This window comes from Petaurus breviceps, unplaced genomic scaffold (assembly GCF_028583685.1).
Source record: "Petaurus breviceps papuanus isolate PSGF00001 unplaced genomic scaffold, PetGlider_PUasm1.0 90386, whole genome shotgun sequence".
NCBI classification, from domain to species: Eukaryota; Metazoa; Chordata; class Mammalia; order Diprotodontia; family Petauridae; genus Petaurus; species Petaurus breviceps.
Window position 1 is genome coordinate 601,050 of NW_027187236.1, and position 7,396 is coordinate 608,445.

Genomic DNA, 7,396 nt, shown 5'->3' on the forward strand with positions numbered 1-7,396 from the left:
GGTATTAAGAAACAATTTTTTTCCAGTCTAAAACACTTTCCAGACTTTTCCCTCTAGGAAAATGTGTTGCCTATACCTAGAAAGGTGCTATGGCCCACCCTTCTCCATTCAGAAAGAAGAGGAGTGGTCCAGGAAAGGATCAAGTTGTTCTTCCTAGCTGTGTGATCCTGGACAAGTCACTTAGCCTCTGCCTGCTTCAGTTTCCTCATCTGTAAAATGGGAATAATAAAACCACCTACATCCCAGGGTTGCTGTGAGAAGTAAATGAGATATCATAAAGAGTAAAGCAATTTGTAACTCTCAAAATGTCATATAAATTTTAGCTTTTAAAATATTGTTCTGGGGGGGCAGCCAGGTAGCACATCAAGTAAGAGCACCGGCTCCAGTGTCGGGATTGGGATGACCTGGAGATTGAATCCCGGGCTCAGACACTTAGCAACCACCCAGAAACACCTGGCCTTGTAACCTTGAGCAAGTTACTTAACCCCAATTGCTTAGGGGCGGCCAGGTGGCTCAGCGAGTAAGAGCACCTGCTCCAGTGTCGGGATGACCTGGGGATCAAATCCGGGTTCAGATACTCAGCACCACACCCAGAAATAACTGGCCGTGTAACCTTGAGCAAGTTACTTAACCCTGATTGCTTTAAAAAAAATTGTTCTGGGGAGGCTAGTTGGCTAAGTGAATAGAGCACCAGCCCTGGAGTCAGGAGAACCTTAGTACAAATCCAGCCTCAGACACTTAACACAAAAAAACTAGCCATGTGACCTTGGGCAAGTAACTTAACCCCAATTGCCTTACCTTCCCCCCTCCAAAAAGCAAAAATTAAAATAAAAAATAAAAATAAAATAAAACAAAAAATTGTTCTGGAAAGGTAACCCTTCTCTGTATAACCTGTTGTGACTTTTTTTTCTTCTTTAAGATTAAGATAAATGTAAACTCATTTAAGATATCTTGGGGTAGAGAGAGATGTTTATGGACATGGAGTAGCTATGTCACCTGAGACATTTTCCCCTCTAATAATCATAGTTGGCATTTGCAATATTTTAAAGTTTGTGAAGCATTTTACAAATATGATCTCATTTACAACAACCTTGGGAAGTAGGTGCTTTTCTTATCCACATTTTACAAATGTGGAAACTGAGGCAAACAGAGGTATAAGTGACTTGCCCAGGTACACACAGCTAGTGAGTTTCTGAGGCTGTATTTGAACTTGGGTCTTCTTGACCCCAGGCACAAGGCTCTCTCTGCTTGCTGTGAATGATTGAATTTAGGATAATGTTCAATTAATTTGGGATAATGTTCAATTAATAAAAATTGTTTCTGGCAAACTTGTGCCCCAAATGCCAAGTACAGTGTTAATATTTTTTCAACCTCTTTTTGCTTTTTCAATTGTATTTTAATAATTTTAAATTAATAAGCATCTATTTTTTCCCTCCTATACACACTTCCCCATTAAAAAAAAAAGGAAAAGGGGCATCTAGGTGGCAAGGTGAATAGAGCACTGGCCCTGGAGTCAGGAGGACCTGAGTTCAAATCCAGCCTCAGACACTTAACCCTTACTAGCTGTGTGACCTTGTGCAAGTCACTTAACCCCAATTGCCTTAAAAAAAGAAAAAGGAAAAACAACCCTTATGAGAAAATGATCCATAATGATAATAACTGGTGTTTTAAGACTGACAAAGTGCTTTACATCTGTTATCTCATCTTATCCTCATTAACAATCCTGTGGTATGATTATTACCCCCATTTTACAATTGAGGAAACTGAGGCTAAGAGGTTAAGTGATTTGCCTAGGTTGACAGAGCTAAATAAAATTTTAAGTCAAGATTTGAATTCAGGTCTTCCTGACTCCAGGTCTGAGCTCTATTCACTGCACCACCTGGTCCAGGGGTGAAGAACCTGAGGCCTTGGCCTGGAGGCCACATGTGGCCTTCTAGGTCCTTCTAGGCCTTTTGACCAAGTCCAAGTTTCACAGACCAAATCCTTTTATTAAGGGGATTTTTTTCTGGGAAGTTTGGATTTAGTCAAAGGGCTGCCCTTGAAGACCTAGAGGGCCACATATGGCCTTTATTAAGGGGATTTGTTCTGGGAAGTTTGGATTCAGCCAAAGAATGGAACCTGAGGACCTAAAGGTCTATAAGCATTTAACTAAGTACTATATTCTAAGTACTGTTTGGTGTGTTTGGTGGGGAGGGGATGCAGGAATATAAAGAAAGGGGAAAGTATTATCCCTTCTCTCAAGGATCTCTCCTTCTAATTGGGGAGATAAACATGCAAACAACTGTATACATATAAAATCTATACTTTGTAAATGGTAGGTAATCTCAGAAGGAAGGCGCTAATGGGGAGAAGAAAGAAATTGGGGGGACCAGTAAAGGCCTCCTGTAGAAGCTGGGATTTGAGTCTTGAAGGAAGCCAGGGAAACCAGGAGGCGCAGGTGAGGAGGGAGAGCATTCCAGGTGTGGGGGATAGCCAGAGAAAATGCCCAGAGCTGAGAGATGGAATATCATGTTCCAGGAGCACCATGGAGACCAGTGTCTCTGGATTACAGAGTAATTTGCTGGGGGGAGGTGAAAAAAGACCGGCAAGGTAGGAAGCAGCCAGGTTTGGAAGAAAAAAAATGTTTAAAAGCCAAACATAGGATTTGATATTCATTCTGAGAGAGCCCTTGGAATTAAGTGAATGGAGGAGGGGGGCGATAAGGTGAGACCTGGGCTTTAGAAAGAAGATCAATTTAACAGAAGAATGAAGGACAACTGGAGTGGGGAGGGACTTGAGGTAGGCAGCCCAACTATCAGGCCATTGCATAATCTAGGCTTAAGTGATGGGGCCCTGTACCAGGGTGGTAACAGTGTCAGAGAGAAGGGGGAGTACTTGAGAGATGTTGGAAAGGTAGAAAGGGCAGGGTTTAGCACAGATGGGGTATGTGGGCTGAGTGTGAGTGAGTAGTTAAGGATGACACAGAGATTCTGAGCTTAGGTAACAGGGAGACTGGTGAGACCCTCGACTGTAATAGGAACGTAGATGGCAGAGTAGAAGAAACACTCAGTCAAGCTCTCCCAACATTCTCCTCCAAACAACTTTAAAATAACATCTCAAATTGAATTCTTGAGTGGCAGAGCCAACAAAAGGTCAGAGTAAGACATTCCTCCAGCCCAAGACAACTTAGGAGGCTGGAAGGGGAGATCTGTGAAATGGCGATGGACGAAACACCAGTGGTGGGAGCAGGTAGTGGTGACCCAGCAGCAGCTTTGGGAACTCTCAAGACAGGGATGGTAAGGGGGGCCTGTCAACTGGTCAGAAAAGACTACAGGGGACTCTGTGCTAGCACCGGACACAGAACCAGATGCTGTTTTGCAGCTCCCTTGCCTATACCTACTTCCAGGTCACAGTTCAAGGGTGGAGAGGAACATTTTTGGTCACAAAAGAGCAGAGACCCTGAGAAACAATATGGATTGCCATCCCAAGGGATCCAGGGACCTTTCCTGGGTAAGGACCAGAGCACATACCAATCAGAGAGTAAAACACCCCTCTTCCCAGATCACACTACCTTGGAAGCACCAGAAACTTCCAAACTCCCAGAGCTAGCCCTAAATACAGCAAAAAAGCCTGAAGCTTGGGGGCAGCCAGGTAGCACAGCGAATAAGAGCACCGGCCCCCGTGTTGGGATGACCTGGGGATTGAACCCCGGGCTCAGACACTTAGCACCCACCCAGAAACACCTGGCTGTGTAACCTTGAGCAAGTTACTTAACCCTGATTGCTTTAAAAAAAAAGCCTGAAGCTTGGGACAGCATCCCTCCCCACTCTGTACTCCCATGAACAGAACCTGACCTTAACATAAAGTTTAAAGTAAAAAAATAGGCTGGAAAAGCAAGCAATCAACAACAAAAGAACCTGGGAGGGAAGATTAAGATAGTTATATGGAAGTTAGAAAGGGTAGGGGGAAGTTAAGGAGTTTAGTTTTATAAATGTTGAGTTGGTGATACAAGACTGGAGGCCAGAGAGAGGTTAGGGTTGGATAAATAGATCAGAGAATTATCGGCATAGAGGTGATCACTAAGTGAAATAGTAGAGGGAGAAGAGAGCCCAGGGCAGACCCTTGGTGTATACCCATGGTTAGTAGTTGTGACCTGGCAGAAGATCCAGAAAAAGACTGAGAAAGAGTAGTGAGACAGGTAGGAGGAGAATCTGGAGAAAATGTAGAGAGAAGAGAGTATCCAGGAGGTGGTAGTGGTCAACAGTGCCAAAGGCTACAAAGAGGTCAAGAAGGATGAGGATTGAGAAAAGGCCATTAGACTTGACATTTAAGAGATCACTGGTAACTTTGGACAGAGCAGTTTCAGTTGAATGATGAGGTCAGAAGTCAGAGGGTAGAGAGTTCAGAAGAGAGTAAGAGGAAAGGAAGTGGAGGCACCTTGTCAAGGGGTTTAGTTACAAAAGGGAGGAGAGATACAGGATGATAGCGAGCCAGGACAGATGGACCAAGTGAGGGTTTTTTAAGGATTGGGGCAACATGGTAGTGTTTGTAGGCAGCAGGGAAGTGGTCGGTAGATGGGGAGCAACTGAGTATTAGTGAGAGAATGGGAATGATAAAGGAGGCAATCTTCTGAAGAAGATAGGGGTAGAGTGGGATCACTTGTGCACATAGAGGGGTTTGTTTTGTCAAGGAAAAGGGCTGCTTCTTCATGTGGGGCTGAGGTGAAGGAGGAGAGAGTGGAAAAAGGCACAGGAGGGATGTAAAATTAGAGAGGAGAAAAGGGAGCTCTTTGGAAATGGCTTTCATTTTTTTCAGTGGAGTATGTAGCAAGGTTTTCAGCTGAGAGGGAGGGGGTAGGGGAACCATGGGAGGCTTGGAGATGAAAAAACTTGGAATAGCCCCTGTGGTGTGTGAAATAGTAAAGCCATTAGGCAGGGGTATAAGGATTGTCTCTCGGCAGTGGAGGAAAATAAACTTGTAGGGGACCCAGTAAGCCTGCTTTTGGGATTTTCTCCATATTCATTCAACAACATGTGAATAGACATGAAGGCAGTGGATGGTGGGAGTAATTCAAAGTTGGTGCTTGGCAAGGTGTGATCAGTGATAGGGTAAGGAGGCAGGGAATTCAAGTATGGAGCAGAGCATAGAGTTGAATTGGTTCACTAAAGGGTTGCAGATAGGGAAGGGAAAGGAGTGTGTGTGTGTGTGTGTGTGTGTGTGTGTGTGTGTGTGTGTGGCCAGTGCAGGGGCAATGGCCTAGGAAAGAGTTGAGAGATTAAAGGACAAAGGACAAAGAACAGGGTTGTAAGGTAGAGGAAAAGATGGAATGATAAAATATTATGATGTGATAAAGGCATTTCAGTTATGCATAGTCAAACAAAATAAATTCTCCCACTGTCCATGTCCAAAAATGTGACTCATTTTGCATCTTGAGTCTATCACCTTTCTGTTTAGAGGTAGGTAATGTGTTTCATCATGATCCGCTGGAATTGTGATGGTTGATCATTATGTTGATCAGACTTCTCAAATGTTTCTAACTTGTCTTTACAATACTGTTGTTACCCTGATTCTGTTCAACTCACTGCATTAGTTCCTACAAGTCTTTCAAGGTTTCTCTGAAACCATCCTTTTTGTCATTTTCTATAGCATAGCAGTATTCCATCACATTCATGTACCATGACTTGTTGAGCCTTTCCCCAAATGATGGGCACCTCCTTGGTTTCCAATTCTTTGCCTCCACAAAAAGAGCTGCTATAAATATTTTTGTATATGTAAATCCTATCCCTCTTGTTTTGATCTCTTTGGTGTATAAGTCTAGTACTCCTAGATCAAAGGGTATACACAATTAAATAACATTTGGGGCATAGTTTTAAAGTGTTTTCCAAAATAGCTGGACCAGTTCTCAGTTCCACCAACAGTGTGTACTACAGTGAGCCTGTTTTCCCACAGACCTTCCAGCATTTGTCATTTTCCATTTTTTGTCAACTCTGCCAATCTGATAGATATCATGTGGAGCCTCAGAAGGAGAAGCATTTAGTAAACACCTACTCTGTGTAAGATGATGGGATACAAAACAAAGAAAAGGCTTAAAAGCTAACCTGATTTAGCATTAAAAGTACAGTATCTTGAGCTTTTCTCGTCAGATCCTATCTGGAGTATTAGAGTATCTCATTTAGGGTAGGGAGCCATAGAATATTCTGAATCAGGGACTGTATGTAATCAGGTTTGGCTTTAGGAAGATCCTCAGCTCTTGCACATCTGGTCCTCTCCTGAAAGCTTGCCAGGCTTACAGGCAGATCCAATCATGCAATCAATATGTATTAAGTGACACACTGTGTGTCAGATGCTTTTTACAGTGTTGGTGATAGCAAGGCAAAGGCATTCTAGTGAACGTGTAGTTGACCTTGACTTTTCTTCTGGGGAAGTTTTTGTGGACTCTTCAGTCCCCCCTCTCTCCTTCCAAGGTCTCCTTTGCTGGTTTGGAAATGTCAGGACAGTGCAGGCCCCAGCTGCAGGAGAGGCCTGGCTCCCCCTCCTTGGATAACCCTCTATTCTGAGCCCAATTGGGCGATTTATCTGAATTCTCTGACCCAGTCTCATTTCTCCAGGCAACTACCATCTCCCCTGACCTGGATCCACCCCCACAGTTCTCTCCTGCCCCTCCCGGCATCCTCTTCAGCACCCTTAGAATCCCCCCCACCCCCAGATAGAGAGCCTGGTAATGGGAGGGGGCTGGTGATGTAGGATACTTTTATTTCCCCTTCCCTTCCTTTGTCTGGAGGTCTCGGATGCACATTCTCAGTTGTTTCTGCTTCTGCTTTTGTCAGTCTCCATCTTTGCTCGTGTCCCCAGGCATGCCTCTGTGTCTCCCTTTCCCTCTGTCTCTGCAGCTGGCTCTGTCTGGACTTTGGCTGGGAGAGGTGAGTAGGAGACTACTCATGGGGACCCCTCTCTGGCTTGGGAGGAACTAGAATCCCTGCAACCATCCTCCCCCAGCCCCACCCTGGCTTTCAGGCAGTGGGCAGGGGCATCCCTTAGAGGCTAGACTTACTTCCCCTCCCCTTCCCAGCTACCCTGAGAGCTTGGGGGCTCCCTCTCTATAGCGCTGCAGGCTCCTGGGAGGGTTCTCTAGATGTCCTTACAAGGAGAAGTGGAGGGAGGAAGGGAGGGAGGGAGGGAGGGAGAGTGGGGAGGCAGGGAGAGTGGGGAGGCAGGCAGGGATGGGCAGGGGGAAGGGAGGGAAAAGGAGGGAGCGAATGAGGAGGGAGGAGAAGGCTTGGCTGGGAGAGAACAGCAAGGCTGGAGGGAAAGTTGCTGGAGAAAGGTAAGGCTGCCTCCCCCCACCCCCCACCCCCAGTCACTCTCGATACACACCACACACACACACACACACACACACACACACACACACACACAC

General features: G+C 45.2%; 1 protein-coding gene across 1 annotated transcript in view; it reads left to right on the plus strand.

Annotated features, from left to right (window-relative positions):
- The first annotated feature begins 7,171 nt into the window (after window positions 1–7,171).
- Window positions 7,172–7,396, plus strand: part of PNCK (pregnancy up-regulated nonubiquitous CaM kinase) — an 8,168-nt gene continuing 7,943 nt past the window's right edge. Inside the window, exon 1 of the mRNA XM_069108465.1 lies at window positions 7,172–7,303. The gene's annotated coding sequence lies outside the window, so the exon portion shown is untranslated. The remainder of the gene's footprint in view (window positions 7,304–7,396) is intronic.